General features: G+C 35.3%; 1 long non-coding RNA gene across 1 annotated transcript in view; it reads right to left on the bottom strand.

The window, feature by feature from the left end:
* The window catches only part of LOC145789581 (uncharacterized), a 3,962-nt gene extending 656 nt beyond the window's left edge, over positions 1–3,306 (bottom strand). Inside the window, exons 1-5 of the long non-coding RNA XR_014327636.1 lie at positions 3,159–3,306; positions 2,904–3,027; positions 2,685–2,790; positions 241–1,334; positions 44–102 (exon numbers count right to left, since the gene is read on the bottom strand). This is a non-coding gene — a long non-coding RNA (uncharacterized LOC145789581). The remainder of the gene's footprint in view (positions 1–43; positions 103–240; positions 1,335–2,684; positions 2,791–2,903; positions 3,028–3,158) is intronic.
* Positions 3,307–22,388: the final 19,082 nt, after the last annotated feature.

Here is a 22,388-nt window from a genome sequence, read left to right on the forward strand (position 1 = left end):
ACAAATCATTACAGTATTCTATTCAAACTATAACACATCTTACTTGCAGCATTAAACATATAATATTGACATTGTGGGAGCAATTCGAGCCAAACAAGGGAACTGCAATTTCCAACATGCCAAGTCAATTTCCAATTGTGATTGGAATAAGATTAAAAGCAACAAACTATAATGGTAATTTAATGGACTCACTTTAACCATCCTATTAATTATATTAACATGAAAAAATAACACACTTACGTATTGAACAGGACTAGCGCTCAACACAACATTTGGAAGCACCCTCATTCTCAACATCTGGAAACTACTGTTTGGTCAACCTGCTGAATTTTGAGATATAGAACTTTTAACATATATGAAGTTTGAAAAAATTTGAACACAATCTATAAGTGGGATAGCTTTGATATGAAAAAGGCCAAAATAAGAACAGAGAATGGTAAAATAAAATTATATATGCTCATCGTATATAGGGACAAACAACAATGCATACAATTATACTCAAAATAAAGAATGAGGGCAAGGAGCTTTTACATCAAACTGAAATTTCAAAATAGTTAAATTTGCATTAAATTTGCAGTATAAGGCTTGACATCATTGTTCTTTTTCCATTAAATAAAAATGCTCTCAAATATGCCCTGCCTTAAGATGCACCTTAGTTCAACTAAGTAATGCATATGATAAAGATGCTCTCAAAGTTTGAAAACAGCATAGCACAAGCTGAATCATCAAAAATATTAATAGACATACCGCAATGCAGTGTGTGGGGTCCACAGTACAAAAAACCTAACTCCATGTTTTGTGTATCTGAATGTGTGTGAATCTAGATCCATACTACTACACCAATTCAAGAGGATTTAGATCAAAGCAAACCTAGTGCAAAACATCCAAAACACAGAGAGAAGATACATAATTCAAATCCAACAATTTAAAGAACATTGATAAGGTGGAAAATTGAGTTTTATTTTTCCAATAAGAAACTCATCTATTTATAAATTATATCGGCCGGTTTCAGAAAATATCAGATGCAAACTTTCAATGAAATGCCCATGATGCCAAAACTGATGAAGATCGATATTCCGCTGATAAAGGTCTAGAGGTCCAGCTTTTGCAAGATCAAACCAAAAAAAAAAAAAACCCATAGAATTACCTTTGAAATTGGGTGAATCAAATCTGAGAGCGAGGAATCCAGGATGGTTGATAATCACTTCCAAAAAACAAAAAGTTACAAGTCCATGCCAATGTAGGCCTTGAATACTAACCTTTGAGAAGAGGCTTTACTTTGGACTCCAACCAGTCAATGTTTTTCTCTAAGTAATCCATACAATACACAAGACCTAGTTGAACATGGTAGAAAAGAATTAGCTGTAAGGACATCTAGCTGGAAATTCTTTGTTCGAATTTAAGTCACTAGTATTTTCAAACATCAGAGATTTCTCGAAGAATAAAAGGCAACACATATGATCAAGTTTATAACCTTTCTCAATTTATTACTATATCTCAAACTATTGCACAAATCAGTCAATCATACTTCTTTTTCTCTTTCTTTAGAAGTAATGAAAGCACTTTTAAAACAAAATAACAATCAGTAGGCCAAAAAAACTATTTTCAGCATACTGCACCTAGATTATGCAGATAGTGAACTTAAAGTGCATCATTTAAGGATACAACAAGAAATGAGGACAGAAGAGAATGGACAGACATGGGAATAGCCTCAAGCTGCATTGGCATGAAATAATTAAGAATTCATCAGATAATTAGTAAGAAGGGACTATTATCTTATTAAAAAAAAAGAAAAGAAATAAAGACGTTAGGCAAAATTGCTTTACAGGGACAATGTAAAGGGAAGTATTCAACCAGGGGTAAACGATTTATAATTTCTGGAAAATAAGTGGGCTCAGACAACAGTTTTTTTGGGGAAAATAGAGCCAAGCACACCAGACTATCAAGCTTTATTGGTGAAGTTATACCTCAAATGAATAGAAACGATTTTGCTTAACACAAAACCCATAGTCGAAAAAGGACTACTATTACTCTACTCAACTCCCTTTTCAAAATAAGATACTAAGGAGACTGCACATTGATTAATAGTGAAAATCCAATAGCAATTCAAATCCTCAGCTTAGATCCTTTCAACTCTAAAGATGGTACAGGTAATGATGGAGTGAAAATATAACGAAAGGAGAAGGAAGTGTTGTCAAACAGTTGAGTTAGGCCATTGCCGAGCCACCTAATGTTGGATCTTCAGATTTGGAAGTTTCAAACTCACTCACCAATCCCGGTAATTCATATATATACTTGTTAAAACTTAAAAATTTTATGTTAAGCCATAACAAATGTCCAAGTTGATTTGTTTTTCTTCACTACAAATGTCCAATGCAATAAGTGGGGTATGAATCCAAACAGCAACCTTAAAAAATAATTTAGTTTTGTTTATCCATGCTATCTCTAATTTCTAGTATTAAAAAATTAAAAATTTAAAAAATAAATTAAAAAATACGAGGACTAAACATGATGGTACTAGGATTCTAGGACAGGGGAAGGAGCTTGAACTTGGCTACGAAAAAATAAAAACAAGATTCAGATCATTAGAAAAGAAGCCACAAAAAATTTGAAGTAATTTGAGAGGAAACTAAAAGAGAGAGAGAGAGAGAGAGAGAGAGAGAGAGAGAGACGGTGGAGCTCACCTTAGTGAAATCAAAATCACCGGTGCAGATGGTGGTGGGGGTGGAGCTTCGAAATCAAAATCGCTCTGAAATCACTGAATCTCTGAATCACTGCATCTATGAATCTCTTCAAATGAAGATCAAGTAAGAATGCCTTAAAACATTGATTTCATAAATCTAAAGAGAGATAGAGATCTAGAGAGAGAGAGAGAGAGAGAGAGAGACGGTGGAGCTCGCTACCTCGCCGGTGCAGATGGTGGTGGCGATGGAGCTTTGAAATCGCTCTGAATCTCGAAATCGATCTGAATCTTCGAAATCGCTTCGAAATCACTCTGAATCTTCAAAATCGTCAGTGCAGATGGAGCTTCAATGGAGAAATGTGTGCGTGTAAGGGTTGAGAGAGAGAGAAATCACAGAGATCTTAGTAAAATAACCAAACTACCCCGATCTCCATAGCTGAGCTTCAAGCTAAGACTTAATGTTATGTATACTTACAGGATTAAGAGTGTTGTGTTCTTTGAAGCTCTCTTCAAGAATAGCCGATTGATCTTTCGAGAGACGAAGCCTCTTCCTAGAGTTATCAATAATCGCTGAGAGACAGAGAAAGAGATGTGTGTATATATAATGGTTGAGAGAGAGAAAGGGCTCAGATTCAAAATAAGGGTTTCACAAAGAAGGATCAACACGTGATCCTACCGCATTTGGAAGCGGTTTTAAATGCCTTCAATTATAAAACGGTGTCGTTTTGGTTAAACAATATGCGACGTTTATAAAAACGCCGTTAAAAATTAAGAAAAGTGACGTTTAAAAAAACGTCATTAAAAGAACGCCATTAAAACCTATTTTTCCTGTAGTGGATGAAATGAGATTCACATATGGCATTAGTTTTGGAGGTTTGTTAGTTTTGGAAAGGTTATTGATCTGTTGGGAGCTGGGAGTTGGGCTGTTCTGCTTGGGTCTAATGTGGGTGACTCTGAACAGTTGCTATTATCAGTTTGTCTACTATCAGTTTGTTTGTCTACTTTTATCTTTCAGTTTGATGCTTTTATTTTTTCTTCAGCTTTCTCTTGTTGGTGCCTCACCAACTGGCATTTGGAGCTTCTTCTTAGCTCCAAGCTCCTCTTTATTGATGTAAATTTTCATACTTTGTATGTTTTATCAATAAAGATTTTGCTTTAGCCGATCAAAAAAAAAATGACATTTTTCATCAAACACCATTAAAAAAAGTCATGAATTGTTAATTTTCAGTGATAGTTTGAAAATTTTATCACAAAAAATGTCACTAATTATAAATTTTACTGAAAGTTTAAAAAAATTGTCACAAAAATGTCACTAGTTTTTAACTTTCAACAACAATTGAAAATATTCGTCATAGAAGAATATCACTAATTATAAGTTTTAGCGATAATTTATAAAAATAAAAAAAAAATTCACTAATTGTCAATTTTTAATGATATGCAAAAATTGTCATAAAAAAATATTTTTAACGACGATTTTACTACGACTAACTTTTAATAGGACTTAATGGAAATTAAGATCATGTTCGATTGGGGGTTTAGGAGGGTGGATTGGATTACCAATCCATGGTACCCACCAAACCCTTGTTTGGATATAACAAAATGTCATAGGATTAGTAGTATAATAAGGTCATGTTTGTTTGGGTGGACATGAGCTTAGGATTAGACTAATAGTCCAATAAAATTATTAATCCGATGTTTGGTTAAACAATTGAAGTACGAATTAATTATTTTAAACTTGACTATTAGTTAAGATAGGATACATAATCCAACGGATTCGTAATCCTAGGACTATGAGTCTTGGGAATGCTAATCCAGTCCGCCCAAACAAACATGGCCTAAGGGGCTTAGTAATCCCCCTTTGTGAGGGGCATTAGCTTGAGTGCATTTTAGGTGGGATTAGGAAAATAGTGAGGGGATTGAGATTATTTTATATAATTTTTTTTATTTTTTACCAAGTGCACCTATTTGTTTTATTTTTTTAATATAGAAATAATTTATTTATTTATTTTATATAAAAATAATTTAATAATCTCATCACTAATCATCTCTCACACTATTATCAAAATAAACACACTTTTATTTAATTCCCTTACTAATAATCCACACATTAACAATCTTTTCACTAACAATTTTCTCACTAATAATCCCATCTAACTTAATCCGCCAAACCAACGTGCCCTAAATTTAACTATTAGGATCTAATGGTGATTCCATGTAAAAGGATTATGACATACATTGTATATTTCAAAGATTAATTAAATCGATTAGTGGACACTGATTGATGTGTCATGCATGTGATAAATGCAGTGTTCTGATTCCCTATTTTACGTGTGTAATTTATGATTCTTATACCTTCATAATTCTTGTATTTTATGTTTCATCAATCTTAATTATGAGTTACGGATTCCTAACAACTACTAGGATTGATAAATTGCCTAATTCCGATCAATCGGGGTAAGAAGTCTTTGTTTTGTTAATTTCTTCGTTTAAGTCATGCATGATACATAAGAAAACATCAATCTCCAATTTTTGATGGATTTAGTTATTTTTATGTGTGGGGTGGTAATCTGTCCTATCACTACAACAAAAAACACTATTGGCGACTAAAATGGGAATTTTCGTCGCTGAAAGTCATGGAATTGGCGACTAAAATGGAATTAGTCGCCAAAATTGGTCACTTTTGCCGACTAAAAGACTTTAGTCGCCGAATGTAATGGTTTTAGCGACTAAAAGGCAGTTTAGTCGCCAAATATAGGGGTTTTAGCGACAAACATATTTTTAGTAGCCAAAGGTTAGGGTTTTTGGCGACTAAAACCATTTGGTAGCCAAATGTTAAGGTTTTGGCGACTAAAAACCACTTTGGTCGCTGATTGTACCTATTTTGGCGACTAAAAACAGTTTCGTCGCTGAAGGTCAAGCTTTTTGGCTACTAAAAAAAAATTAGTAGCTAAAAACAGGTTTATGGCGACTAAAATTCACTTTAGTAGCCAAAGGGGGAGGTTTTTGGTGACCAAAAACAAGTTTAGTCGCCAAAAGGGTAGGTTTTTAGGCGGAATGGTTTTCTTTAGCGACGGAAAATTAATTAGTAGCCCAAAAATAATACAATTGGCGACTAAATAATTTTTTTAGTCGCCAAAAGTGATCTAAAATTTTTTTAATAAATAATTTATTTTTTACATAAATTATATTTGAATATATATAATTACATTTATATATATAGTTGTGTATTAATACTGATGAAAGTAATATATAAATAATATAAGTTGCAATTATAGTCATGAGATGGCTCAGTGGCATAGTGGGGTGGAGTGTATGGTTAAGGTTTGGAACTTGGAGGTCCTAGGTTCGAACCGTGGGAGCTCTGAGGCACAAAGGAAAAATTTTTTTTTTTTCAAAAATGCTTTTGGCGACTAAAAAAAAAATAGTCGCCAAATGTATAAATAATAAAAATAATAATTCACTATTAGCGACTAATAGTTTAGTCGCCAAAGGTATAATTTCCAAAAATGGAATTGACTATTGGCGACTAAAACCTTAGTCGCTGAAAACCTGTGTATTGCCGACTAAAAGTTTTTTTTGTCGCCAAAGGTATTGCCGACCGTCTATTTGCGACAAACCCGGCGACTAAAAGATTTTGTCGGGGAAAGTGGAAATTTGACATTTGGCGACTAAAAAGGGACTTTTGGCGACTAAAAATTTAGTCGCCAAAGGTGTATTTTCTTGTAGTGTATGTTAGTTTGATAGGAACTTTTACCTATCTTATAAAGTGTGTCATGTCCATAACTTTCAAGAGAGATTTTTTAGTCAATGAAGAGCACCAGTGTGTGTTCCGTGGTACCAAGTCGATTACAGCTTAGTGTTTGCTCGGACAGTGGGTTGCAATTTCAATGAATCATTAAAAAAAATTATAATACCAATTTTAACACTAATAATCCAAACCCAAACCCAAACCCAAACTAACAGTGGGTTGCAATTTCAATGAATCATTAAAAAAATTTATAATACCAATTTTAACACTAATAACCCAAAACCAAACCCAAACCCAAACTAAAATCCAAACTAAACTTGTTAAGCCTAAAATTAACACATCCCATAACTGCTACAATTTTGGAGCAATCCAAATGGGAGACGATAAACTATGGGGGATTCTATTGAACCTAAAATATGTCTTAGTATGCCTAATTTAAATTCATAAATTTTAATTCATATTATATCCTAATATGAATTTACTAATAAGGAGAACATATATTAAATCCTAAAATAATTTTTCTTTTTTTCATGATACACCATAATTAGTTATTCCTATTCAAATCTCTGCATCTTCTTCCCTAAGATACTAAAGTTATTTCTTCTTCTTCTTCTTCCTTTCTCCAAAACTCCAATCTATCCTACCAAAACTCACCATCATCATCAACATCATTATTTTTTATTATTTTAAAACCCTAAACCCTAGAAGAAAGATTGAACAAAATCAAATAATGGATGAGAGTAATAATCAAAACAGTTTTTTGAAACAACCAATCAAAAAAGAGGTAAGTATTCATATAAAGGGGTTTCGCAATTTTTGTAAAGGAACCATCACTTATTTTTTATATCGTTTTTTTGACAAAAATTAAAGCGCCCGTAGTTAGATTAATGATAACATATTACTGGAGTTGTTCTTATTTTTTTCATTTAAATAGTACATTATTGAGAACTACTCTTTCTTGTTAGTGACTGATGCTTATGAGCTTATTAGTTTGGTTTTTACTTTTCCACGAGTATTCTTGTAGATAATTTATAATGTAAAAGTTTTTTTCTGTATTGAAAAGTTTTATAATGGCTATGTAAAAGTTTGGTTTTTTCTGTATTTATAATGCTTATGTGCTTATAAGTTTTTTTTTTTTTTGTATTGAAAATTTTTTGAAATAATTTTTTTTTTAGTTTGTTTATTATTTATTATTTGGGTTTACCTTGAGGGTAATTTGGAAAAAATAATAGGGTGTAATTGGAGTAAAATAAAATTTTAAATAATTAAACAAGGTGTACTTAGAAATTGGGAGTACTTAATGATTTTTTTAGTGTAAATAGAATCCCCCATGAACTATCAATAGGTCCTAATAGTTAGACTAAATTTCTATCAAATTCTATTGAAAATAAGTCATAGTAAAATCGTTGTTAAAAATAATTTTTTGTGACGATTTTTTGCATATCGCTAAAAATTAACAATTAATGATTTTTTTTTGTCACGATTTTTATAAATTGCATCTGAAACTTACAATTAGTGATATTTTTTTGATAAATTTTTTAAATTATTGTTAAAAATTGAAAATTAGTGACTTTTTATGATGATTTTTTAAACTGTCGCTAAAACTTATAATTAATGACATTTTTGTGACAATTTTGAAATTGTCGCCGAAAATTAACAATTAGTGACGTTTTTTAATAATATTTGATAAAAAACACTATTAATTATTATATGACATATTAGATAATAAGTTCACTTATTAAGAGCTACACGTAAATTCCTAAAAGGGAGAAAAGGGCGTCATGGATTTGGAAAGATAAAAGGAAAAATTTCACTTACTTTTTCTTTTTCTCTTTTCAAATCACTATCTGAATCCGTGAAACAAAAATCGCCCAAGGCTCTATTTGGTTGGAGGATTTGATGAGAGAAATAAAAAGAGAAATTGAAATGCAATTCTACATTTTGTCTTTTAGGTTCACTCACACCATTTCTTTATCTATTTATCAATTCTTTTTCCTTTTCTTTCTATTTCTCTTTTTATTTTGTTCGTCAAATCTTCCGACCAAACACAGTCTAACTAAATTAAAGTTGATTAGGACAATCATTATAGCATAGTGCCGTTAAGTATTAATTAATATGGAATTAAATGCAGGAGTGGAATTAGGACTGAATTTGAATTTGAATAATGTTATATGCACCAATTAAGATAGAATAATGCTATATGTACCAATTAGTGTACTAACTAGTGTACTAATTGATGATGTGACATAATTTAAGAAGTTTTTGGTATTTGTAATTTGTATAATGAGTAGAGTCAATAATAATGTTATACATATATTGGTACACTAGTTACTACACTAATGAGTATATATAGTACAACCGTTTGAATTATGGATTTGAGTAGAGATTTTAAAAAAGAAAAAAAAATGTGGGTAAAATTTAGGCAAAATATAATTATATTTCATTGATATTTTTATTTATTTTTTAAAAATTTCTTTTTAAATTTTTATCTAAATTTATAATTCAAACATAATGTAAAGGTTTAAACCTTTACCATAAGTACCACTTGAAGTGAAGCAGCCAGCAGGATTCTCAATGTCTCCTGTACTTTGATGATCTGCATTCTTTTCCAATTTCACAGGAACGACTGCATGAGAGAACAAAAAGTGAGGTGAGCTATGATTGTATAATGGATTGTATTCAAGGAAAAGTGAAACACAGTCGTAGCCACTGACCCCTTTGGAGCATAATTGGTATAATCTTTTTATTCGAAGCACTGACCTCATTGTTAAATTAAATAGTTTGTGCATTATGGAATTAGTGCACATATTCGAAATTTTCTCTTCGTCCTATTTTGGTTAAATTGATATTAGGTAGTTGATTCTGAAATCGGCAGAGGACAAACTTGAGGAGTTTACTCGTTAACCCAAAAAAAAAAACTTATTTTTGATAACTCGTTATCTAGTCTATTAGGCTGATTAATTCAGGGACCAATCTTGTCGCTTTTTTATAGGGGTCCAATTAAAATCAAGGCAAAATTTTATATGAACTAGTCTCAATAAATTGTGTGTACCTAGAAAATTTTGAATCCAAGACGTTAGAGGTAATACATCCCCAAGCCTTGGGCTTGACCACTATGCCAATCCCTTGAGAATAACTTGGAAAATAAATAGTTTGTAGATGAATATTATCCTACTTCTGTAACCCACTTGCCAATTTTCCTTCAAAATTCACCTTTTATTATTATTATTATTATTATTATTATTAACGAGTGTCCTAATGCTATATTTGTATAGTAAGATTAATAGTGAGGGGATTAACAATTTATGAAATTAGTGTAGGAGGTTATCCAGTTGGATGAGTGAAATAAATAATCTCCTCTTGTCCACATTTCTTTTGGAATGGATATGGAAATATACAAACTGAATAATATGTTTGTTTTGTATTATTAGTTGTAAAATTAAAAAAAAAATGCCAATTTCATTAGATAGATGTCCTATTGAAATTTAATCTCAATAATAAAAATTGAAACCAAAATTAAAATATGAGTCACGTGAATTAATAATTTCAATCCTGTCCTATGCATTCTAGGTGTGAAGTTTATGGGCCAACATGTGAGAGCTGATTATAACATTATTTTTTTGAATAAAATTTGAAGTCAAGATTCTAGGTATGTAGTAAACGAGTGATTTTTTGTATGTGGATAAGATATATGCATGTGGTACCTTCTACTATTATGATTGGTAAAAGGTAGTAAAATAGGGGGCATATTGTTGGATATTTGGGGAACAATAGGAGACATATATTTGTGATTGGTAGAAGAATAGTGCCACTTGGTACCCTGTTGGTATACACAACTTTTTCGTGGCAAATGGTCCTTGTATAATACACACCTCCAAAAACAAAGTGTACTATATGTAAATAATGAGATTATGGGGTGTTGATATAAAAAAATGTCATAATTAAATCACTTTTAGCCATAATTAAATGAACCGCAATAAGTCATATTCAAACACCCACTTGAAGAATAATGGAAAAAAAATTTCTTCATAACCACAATAAGTCGTAACTAAATCATAACTAATACAACAATAGGTTATAACCAAGTTATAACCAACACTACAGAATAAGTCATAACAAAACACTACTTAGGGTATAACAAAAAAATCTCTTCAATTATAACAAAAATAATAACACAATAGGTTATAACTAAAAAATAACCAACACCAGAATGTGTTGGTCCAGCAATATAATTAATAGAATAATTAGCATGGATAATAAAGTATCAATGACAATATATATAAAGTAGGGAAAAATAGTTGTGAGAGTTTAGGAGTCACGTTGTCAATGTCCTAAAACAGTTTTCCCATATCTCATGAAGGTACAACCAGGGTGAAGCAGTTCTAAGATAAAACTCATATTGCTCACAATGTCTCTCGTCTAGTGTTCATGACCATTAGAAGGCTTAAACTACACTGCAAACCAGAGTTGTCCAAAATACATAAAATATACTAAAACCATTCTTCAATCACATGGTAAAAAACTCAGTTTATGTACAAGTGCCCATTGATCCCAAGATTAACCCAAGTATAGAAACTGTGAGTATTGATTTCTGACTTCACAACCAAACAGATCTCTCTATCGAGATGTAGGGAACTTAGCTAGAGAGCACGCAGCAGAATAGATTAAGCCAGTACCTGCACACAATAAGACAAGAAATACTGTGGTGGCTCGTCCACCCGGGAGCACTCCGACGATCAAGTCAGTCATTTATTGTCACGACCCAAACCCGTCCCTATAGGTTTAGCATCGTAATAGGCCAGTAATCCAGGGATTACCAAAGGCCTCTAAACAAATTAAACAAAATCCAGGGGCTAGCGGAAACAATTACAAACATATAACGTCAATAGAGCTATGTAGACATACATGTGACAAAAAATTTAAACTTAATTTAAATAATTAAGATGTCATCCTTGAGTCACCAAATACAGATAAACAAAAGACATGTTCAACCAGTGACCGAAAAAAAAAAAAGAAGGTAAGTCTTAGACATAGTTCACAAAAACATGACCACTTCTGGGAACCTCTTCGGGAGACACAGTGGCTGGCTGATAGAACGGAAACCCAGGGAATCAACTCTGTGCCTCGTTACATGCTTGGTCACCTACATACATAACTAATACGGTGAGCTGGAGCCTAGTGAATAACAACAGAGTAAAAGGGTTTATGAATTATGTCCAAACAGTTTCAGAAATTAGAGTTCATATCAGAAACAAGTTCAGATTCACATACATAACCAGAAGTCATAAGCAGTTATATGTGGTACATCCATTAGCTATCATATCAAATTGGTCCTAAGACCCATATGTATAGTCAGTACCGACAACCCCAAAGGTCCATTTCTTGTGCACAAGTAGCCATAGTATTGTTTCCCTCAGGCGAGGGCCATATGAACATAGACCACTATATTATTTCTCCCGGGCAAGAGCCATGCGAACATAGACCACAGTATTAGTTTCCCCGAGCAATGGCCATGTGATCATAAGCCACGGTATTGTTTTCCTGGGCGAACGCCATGTGAACTAAGGATGCCACAAATACCTTTCAGAAAATTGGGCATTCATTCATGATTCACAAAATAACATTTCATAAACCAGACCATATCTTATATTTCTGAAATTACTTTTATTCAAACATAGCGTTACAAAGCTGTTACTCACAGATAGCTCTGGTAGCAGAACATATCAGATAGTCAGATACTCTATGGAGCGTGACCTACACAAACACACAACGGATACATGTTGAAACACACACTCGGAAAACACTTAACTCATTTCTTTTCTATCATGGTGTGTTTCTAATTGTTATCTTTGTTATTATGTCTTAATTAAGGTTTAGGAATACCTAAGATAGAATGAGGATGCCAAAATATAAGTTGAAATACTTTGTCAAATTTGTTGAAAACAGGGTCTTCGCTCGAGCACAACTTTGGTCGCTCGAGCAGTCTACAAAACTCTGCAAAACTTCTAGGAGCTCTCAATTTACGCTCGAGCTCAACTTCCTACACTCGAGCTGAGGGTCAAAAATAAGGGTGGTAGCTTGAGCATAGGTTTTGCCACTCAAGCCAACCCCCAAACTTTGCAAAAGTACTAGGAGCTCGCATTCTCCGCTTGAGCGCAGACTCCACCGCTTGAGCGAAGAGTACGAATTCTGGAATTTCCATATTGCACTTCCAGCTTCAAAACTCAAATTCAAAGTTTCAAAACATATCCTTTGGGCCCAAAACTTGAGAAAACAAGGCTAAACTCGGAATACATAGAGGATTAAAAATCATTTCACAAAATAGAGGCCCCAAAGCATGTCAATTTTTCAAAATCAAACTTGAAGTTGTGGAAACATAACATGCATATAATGATGTAAATCCAAAGCTTCTAAAACATAAACAATTGATGGAATACAAGTGAAACCAAGTTGGATTCTTCAAAGTATGCAAGTAAAGCTTCATGCATGTGTAAATGTTTGGCAATTGAAATCAAAACTTAATGAATTATGCATGCATGCATGAACTAATCCCAAATTCCTTAATCTAAGCTCAATTCTCATGTTTAACCACTTTAATTTCTTGACTCCTTACACTAATGTCTTGAATACAAGATTTAAGGACATGATTCTTACCTAGAGTTCTCAATTCTTTAAGGTTTAGTGGTAATCTTGAGCAACTCTTCAAGTCTCCTAGAAATTCCTTCCAAACCTCAAGCTTTGACATCAATTCTCTCTTCGTCTCTCTCTCTCTGTCTCTCTCTCTCTCTCTCTCTCTCTCTCACGTTTGGGAGCTCAAAGATGACAAAAATGAGAGTGTTTGGTAATCTAGAAGCCTTATATGGGCTTGGTTTAGTGTTGGCTAATCAAGCTTGGCTTAAACTAATCAAATTGACATTATTTAATCTAATTATTTGGTTCTGAATCAGATTTCAATTATATCTACCATAAAATCCTAAAAATTTAAATAACACATAAACCGAGTCAATTTCGTGATTGGATGTCGATAAGGCCTTCAATTCACATACCGAATCAGAAATACAAACAAATATTCCTACTATGGACAGATATAACCACAATTCACACATTTAATGCATAATTAACACATGGTTCCTCTTTATTACTCATTAAGCATTCTTAATTAAGGATTTTAGGCTAATCACATGATGGGGTTGTTACACTTATCTCACAAAGATATTAACTCAAATCAAGAGCTCACAAAATAAATCACATACCTTAGACCCACGGGGGTGCCTTACTTTTATAATGATTAGTGTCCAACTTCCTTTAGAAGTCTCACTTCATAGAACTTAAGCACAACATTTATCTCAGACTCTTAGTTAGATATGGATGAACTCAACAAGAGCCTCATCTCTTTCTAAACTAAGTGCCTTATCTCATCTAGGACTCTTGTCATCTATCCAAAAATCTCAGATTCCGGTATTGCTGCACCATATCTCGGCAATACCACAATCACCTTGGTAATATGGCACCTCGGCCACGTGGCACCTCGGCCAGCACCTTAGCCATATGGCATGACCCTAAAATTATGTCCCTATAACTGCTCCCTATGTTCTATTACCTCAGCAACCTAAGATGATGAAACCTAGATTGTCTGATCTCCTAACATGTCGGCTAAACAACATGCTAGAGATACTTTTCTGACCGAGATCGTGACTCGTCGACTTCAAGAAACAAGGGCTCAAATGTCCACCTATCAAGAATGAAGAACCAAGAATCAAGAATTAACATCTCATCTAAGATCGTACCACTAGCCGAGATCAAGACTCGCTAGTTCAAGAATATCAAGAACCCAAGGCATGTGTGAGCTATCATTTCATAACTGCCCAACTGTTTCATCCAAGTGTTCATCACCAGTCTGGCCCATGCTCGTCACGTGTCAGACGCGTCACTTTATCTTTGAACCACACCGCCTGATGTCTCCTGATGCCAGCCAGGCAAGTCGCCCAAGGGTTTGAAATAATGACCCTTGTCGCCCTTTCACTTTTCAGCAAAGTTCTTTCCCTCTCTCTTCGTCTCTTTACTTCTGTATTCACCACTCTCTTCTCTCAGAGCCTCTCTCTCTAACCTCCATTCCCAAACCTCGAAACTTTCTACAACACTCATGTTTAACCATCTCTGGTGAGTCGTCAACCATGTTGCTTCGTTCAAATGCTCCATTTGATATCGGTGAGTCAAACTCTGACGTTTGTTTCTCCAATTACATTCTGTAAGTCTCTTATTCTTTCTCTTTCAATTTTGGTTTTTCACTATTCTTTACATTCTTGAGCATGTTTCTATGTTTAGATGCCTATAACTCACTATAAGTCTTACTGCGTCCATATTCATCCCTTGCACATCACTTTTTTGGTTTTTTCACACTAGCATTAGACTAGTACTAATTATCCCCTTCAAATCCCTGCATTTATACTCTGATTTCAATGATTGTTCTTCACGCTTTTGTACCCAGTTCCGTCTTTTTTTCATATCTTTGCATTTGAATTTATTCACGCATTTGAATGTTTTCTTGTACTCCAGTCTTCATCTCTTTGAATATGGTTGCTTTTTCTTATTATTCCAAATTACTTCCTCTTATCCTCACCTGCTTTAGATTTAAGATTGGGATTTGCTAGAAACATTGTACATTAGGGAAATCAAAACAAATTGTGTTCAAAATCACCCTTAGATTTCCAGAATCTTCACTCCAATATTGCCTAGAGTTATGCCGAGGTTCCTAGGGCCTCAAAAACACAACATTTCTCAGAAAACAATACCAAAACCATCTAGCGAAAATGCCTCATGCCAACTAGAGATTGCTATAGCATTGTCAGCAGTTGTGTTCCTCCCTACCAATATGGAGGCCATCAATGACTACAACAAATATAAGCACTTTGCATTCATGATGATGAACACCATCGTCGTAAGCATCTATCTTTCTTTCAATTCAGCATTGTATACTTAGAATTATTTTCTTTCATACATTGATACATCTTTTTCCTTTTTTGCAAACTATGCAACATGCTTACGCCTTTGTCTACAAGGTTGAGTTGATGAAAGACCTTATCAAGAAAACGCAAGAAGCCACTGACCATCTTCACTAACTTAACCAAGCCGAGGCAATAAAGGATGAGGCTGTTGGATAAATTGAACGTGGCTAGGAAAGCTAAGCAAAAGGCTGAGGCTGAGGTCAAGGCCAAGGCATCTGAGGAGCAAGCCATCAAGGCCGAGAAGGCTTTAGTCGAGGCGCTTGCTGCGAAAGACGCCGAGATCAAGGCCACTAATGAGAAGGCCTACGCTGAAGGGCAAGACGACGTCCATGAGCAGTACAAGAAGCAAATCGGCCAGGCCTGTAATCGAGGCTACTATCTGGGCTGAACTACAACCTTGAAGAAGCTCTCTATTCTAGAGGACTCATCTCCATGAGATCTCGGCTAGTTTGAAGTTCCATTCCCTCATTCCCCTGTCTAATCCGATGAAAAAGGCGAATAAGAAGAAGAAGTTGATGCTGCTGTTGTTGGGGCTAAGTCTCCAACTCTGAACGATCAAGTCCTAGACTTCACTGAAGAGGATGAGGGTGAGGTCTCCAAAAGCACCTCTCCAAAGAAGGCTGACACTTCTAAAGTCGAGGTCGCTGTTGCAAACAAAAGCCTTAAGGAGAGTTTGAGCGAAATCGACGAGAAAATAGCAGCCGACACCAAAGTTGAGAATGCTGCTGCACTGTCCACCCAGGCTGACATACCGCTAGCTGCCAAGGTGGAACAGACCGAGAACACTGCTCCAACATCTAGTATGTAGGATTTTTTTTTCCTTCAGTTTTACTTTTTTCTTTCATTTTTCTTTTAACACTTTTCTGTTTTTGCCAGGCCGAAGTGCCTTATGAAGTATAGTTTTGCTTTTATGAATGAATCTTCTATTTTTGGCTAAGTGTAGTGTGTCTACTTTTCTATGTTGCTTTTATATATCTTGTATGCTCTTGCCATCTTTTAATGAATTCTTCTAATTGTGGCATTGTAGTCATTACAACATGTAACGCCCCAAATTAAATAGACATTCTACTCCATTATAATATCACTGAACATGCGGAACACATTAACAATAGGACTATATGATATCATTTCCAATATATGCCTCAGTACATTTCTTTTAGTTCTACAATATGAATTCTCATTATAATGAAGAAAACTAAACGGTTACAAGTCAATGCCTTAAAGGCTACAAATTTCCAAGGCCTTGCCCGGTTACATCAAATGAGTCATAACTCAATAGAAAGAAGCCCATGGCTTAAATTACAAAGAAATAAACAAAAGGAACTATAAATACGAGCCTCAAGCTCCAAGATCCTCCCAAGTCATCGCCTTGGTAGAGGCACACCAGTTCACCTGAAAGTGGTTTCCCTCGTAGGGTGAGCATAAAGCTCAGTAGAAATAAACTTAATGACATGTATGAAGCTTAACAATGTCATAAGATGTATGCATATGAAATGTCATGACAAAACATGCTTTTTCTCTTTTTGAAACAATGCAATGCAAGATTTCTGAAACATCTTTTCAAATCAACAATATTCGTTCAAACAATCAAGTGGTAAATATAATGAATAAATCTCTAGGGCTAGTGTTCATAATAGTAACTATATAAGTCACTATGTCATTTCTCTGGGATTATCCGGATGGATTTGGCTCCTACTACGTGGGTTTTAGGTCTTACACCATGGACACATAGGCCAAATTAATTCTACTTTAACACCCCTTACAGTTTCACTATTTATTTACCTTTTCAGTAATACACTACATGTATTTCAAAACAACAATATGTTTTTCCGAAACATGAAATCTTTAGTTACAAATCCATGATATGCTCAATGGGATGTATGATTTGTAAACATTCCCATTCCCTAACCCACATGCAGTTTCTACAACAATCAATACAACCCTTCACCGGTTGCCAAAACAATTATCTCTAATTAAAAGACAACAACAATAATAATATTCAAAAATCATAACCAAACCAAAACCCCAATGATTTATACAAAATCTCATGATTTCCAAAACAAAATTCACAGTCTTTATGAGTCTTGTGAATCTCAATCGAAAATATTCATTTTTTTCCCAAAATCGTTCATAACGTCTTTCAACAAAACCACATTTCAAAAGAGTAAACAATACTAGTATTTTCTAGTAATTCAAAACATTCCTCAACCAAATCCCATTTCAACCGAAGTTCCACAACAATTCCAATTCCAATTCCTTCTTTTTCCATAAAAGCACCCCAAACCCTAATTTTGATTAACTTTTAGGAAACCCTTTAAAAAACCTCATTCCCTTCAAAAACTCATAACACAACAACCATTTGGTTACCAATCCCAAACCGTAACCAAAACAAAATTTTTCCCCCTAACCATGCATTAGTTCAAATATAACCCAAATTTAACTTTTGAAAATAAATAAATATATCCAACACTACCCAAAATAGCAAATAACAAAGCTAAATAACATACTTGTTATTAATAAACCCCTACCTCAAGGTTAGAAGACAAGAGAGAGCAAGGGTTGAAGTTGGAAGGAGCCGAAAATGAACTTTGCTCCGATTAGAACTCAGCCCTCGACGAACTCTATCTTTTTCCCTAAAGGACAATGGTGTAGAGGTCAAAGGATGATGGTGTATTTGAGGTCTAAAGACGAGTTTTAGAGAGAAAGAGAGTAGATCTAGGTTCTTTGAAGTGTTTAGAGAGAGAGAAATGAAAAAGTGGTCCAAAAAGTGGCTTTTACGGACTGATATACGAGCACACCACTTGAGCGACCAAAACAACGCTCAAGCGAACATACAGAATAAATAAAACTGCTCGAGTGAACAAAGTGACCACTCGAGTGCACAATGACACCTTCCTAGAAGTTTTGTAGATAGAGGCTAACCGCTTAAGCACAAGAAGTACTACTCAAGCCGTGACCACTCGAACGCAAGAAACACCGCTCGAGCGAAGAACACCACACTCCCAGTATTTTTTGCAGACCTGCAAATACTAGAAGTTCTCAAAGACTGCTCGAGCAAATAAAAGACCACTCAAGCAAACTGACCAAAATATGGGCAACGACTTTATTGAAAAACAAACTCCCAACCTGTTCCAAACACAACAACGACACTCTAACAACCAAACTCAACAAGAGATCAGGTGAACAAAGACATAAATAACCATTTAAGACAAGGAATTCTAGATTCAAAATAATCAACGGATCGGGTCTAAACCAGAATCATTATAACCTCCCCCCTTAAACAATTTCGTCCCCGTAATTTAAATAATGCCGCAACACCCACCTATACAATGACAATCACAACAATACTATCCAAAGGCCACAACAACATAAACTACTCAACCATGACCACCTCATTCTCAATAGGAATGCGATAAAATAAAATGAAATTTGAGCTATGACCATGCAACGAAACTCATCAAAATTACTAGCGACGCTAACACGTAACACGATACAAATAACATTTCAAGCAAGGAAATTCAAACACATAACACATTCGGTTATTTCGAACTCAAAAGTACCTCAACTCATAAAACCACTCCAAATGCTCCATTCACCCAAAATCTTCATCTTTCCCATCACATGACAACATAGATATTCCCAAAGCAAAACCTCTCAAAAGGAGAAATTTTAACCCACATTAACCCACCCACGCTAGGAAACACAAAATAATGAAATCTTGTCTAGCACTCACCATGACTTCTAAGTTACAACCTCTACTATATAAACAAGAATTGTTACAACAGACACACCAAAATTTCAAAATTTAAGACAACCAAAACCATCATCTCTTTGAAACCATTGTTGTTTTTGTTTTGAAATTAAATAAAATGAAAGAGTCTATAATAAGCCTTTGTTGATGTCTGTTTTGTTTGCCACCAAAAACGACACCACTGTTATGCCAAGACCCAAACCATCTACAAGACAACTCTCGAAACTAACCTCGGGTATTATTAAATACTCACCACCATTTTGAAACAAAAATTTCCAACATGAAAAAAAAGGTTTTGTTCATGTCTGTTTTGTTTGCCACCAAAAACGACACCACTGTTACACCAAGACCCAAACCATCTACAGGACAACTCCTGAAACTAACCTTGGGTATTATTAAATACTCACTACCATTATGAAACAACCAAATTTCCAACAAGAAAAAAAAAACTTTTAGTTCCCAACTTCCTTTCCAAAATACTTCAATTGATAACACTTCGAACCATCACCCGACCAACAATACAATCATTTCGGGAAAAAAAAGAATCGTAACCCTGTTATAACATATAAATAGAACACATCAAATACAACAACAAGAAGTTAAACAACTATAGAAAATCACTCAACAACTATGACATCCGCCAACCACTCGCTACTACACCCTCTTAAGCAAAACAAGCTACCATAATCACCCACATCTAAGGAATAATAACACAAATCAAAATGCATACCCAGATAACACTCTAATTAAATGAGCTCAAGACATGCACAAAATTAAAACACTTAAGGATTAACTTGCCTCGTTTCACAAGAATACCAAGAAAGGACTAGGCTCACTACACCCCGTGCGAATTCCTACCTAAGTGTAGACGCGCCCGCGTGGGGCCCTCGCTATAGTTCGGACTCGATTTTGTGTCACGGTTCTTAATCTTGAACCAAAGAGTCCAAATCCGGCAAATCGTTTTGAGAAACAGATTTTTTGAAAAGAAGTGTCAAACATGGACTGCTTTGCCAGATACAGAGTCACCACCTAAATATTTTATTTTTGGGGGAATTTAGGAAACCCTGACTCGGTGCCGAAGGCCACATGTCTGTCATCACCGGAGTTGTCTCGGCTTGGGAGCTTGGGTACGATCGGGGAAGTTCAGCTATGAGCACCCCCTTTCGCCAGGTCCGAAGACCGGCCTCTACTAACCATGATATCCGATTTTGAAAACGTTATGTGTTCTTATTCCAGTTATTAGCCTAGAATTACTATGTTATGCGCGCGGTAAACAAGTATAGACTAGATTGCCTAATTTGGAAATAAGCATTGCATATCCGTTTGTCTTTAAAAAAAAGTACTTTGGAATTTGCTACTCGCAAGTAGGCTAAAACACGGATTTCAACGAGTTTTTCCAACTCAAACAATCCAACCTTCACCCACAGGCATTCAAACAGTTTATCTCATATAAGCACTTAGCCACATGGTAAGCATACTGTCATGGCAACACTCACACGCATGCGGGATGCTAAAGCTAAAATACTTACATCGTACTCCGTGCCAAAACAATAAACTAGTTAGCAAACATGCATGTCCTAGTTTATGTTAAGTGCCTAATGCATCGCATACAAAATGCCACTAGAGTAGGCTCGGCTAGTCTATGAATGACATGTGAAAATGCACCACCAAAATGTATTCAGTTTGGAATTTGAAATACAGATGTGGTTGGAATGATGCGTCGAGCCCGGTGCATGTAAAGCAAATGCATGAATGCACGCATGCATTGCATGAGGTATGCTAATTTAAACGTGCCCTAATCTACCATTATAAGCAGGTAAATAAAAGGGAAGAAAGACGTGAGGTTGGAAGACATACACACACTCACGCACACTTATTACAAATTTGCCCTCGCTTGGAGGGACCAAATAAATAATACAAATTAATTAACTACGCAAGCTAATTAAATATTACAAATTACCTAATTAGCTAACAAACTAATTAAGCTAGGAAAAACAGTAAACTGCCTCGGGAGGAGGGCCGGATGCAGCGCGTGCTCGGGTCTTGCTCGGAAGTGCACCGCCATGCATAGTTTGCCTCTGTTTTCCTTCCTTCACTCCTCTGGAGGTTGTCAAAACCTCAGGACTGCTTCCTTGGACATCGGGGAAGACATCACCGGATGAGTGGGATTACCACCGGCACAAAATGAATCCATCGGCAGGGAAATGATTGCCGGTCGGCAGTAGAAATTGCCGGTCGGCAGAGTGTTCCTGCAGAATCTGCAATTGACAGCAACAGAGGGCAAGGCAAAGCATGGCAGCACAATTCAAGGCATATATGCACCAATCATGTCCCTTATCATGGTAATGACTCAAAAGGGCATGTGTCTCGATTCCCGGACCACCAATCACGCATTTCCATGCATGATGGCCCAAGGAGTCAAGTGTGCAACTTTCATGTCAAATGAAATGCAAACCATACAAACAAACCAAGGCCCAATTCCCATCACCAATTCAAGGAACAAGGCATGTATGCAAGATGCAATGCAACCTAGACATACAAGCTAAGGATGTAACATGGCATGGCAAGACATTTATGCAAGCATACAAGCAAACATGAGGCAATGCCAACCAATGAAAAGGTGGACTTAAACATGATTTGGGCAGCTCTAAATAGGCCCAAAACAGTAGCCAAAGTGACCAAAACAAGGGACCAAAATACACATACACGCATGCACATGTTAAGGCCCAAATGCTTAAGCATCAAAGGGCTATTTCTAAGCACATTTGAATGAGGCAATCATGGACAAATAGCATGCAAGGTAAGCATTGTAAATCATGTTAGGATGATGTCAAACCAAGCAACAAGAAAGGCTAAACATTAGCATGCAAATGGTCCAAGTACTTAAAGCAAGTCAAGGGGGGTTGAACCATGGCTAAGCCAACCAAGCCTCACAAGGCTAAGAGGACTTAAAATAGGTTCAAGGCAGACCTAGACCATGCAAAGGGGACTCCCTAGATGGCATCTAAGTGGCTCAAATTCAAAGGCATACGCAATGGCTAAAACATGGAGCATACTACACAAGCTTTCAAAGCATTAAAGATGCGTCCAAGGCAAACGCATAGACATGAAAATGGGACTGAAATGACATGGTAGATGGTTCCAAATCACCAAATCAATACAAAAATGTCATGCTATACATTCACACGCTTAAGGCCAACA

This window comes from Camellia sinensis, chromosome 1, assembly GCF_055761805.1.
Source record: "Camellia sinensis isolate YWXY chromosome 1, ASM5576180v1, whole genome shotgun sequence".
NCBI lineage: Eukaryota > Viridiplantae > Streptophyta > Magnoliopsida > Ericales > Theaceae > Camellia > Camellia sinensis.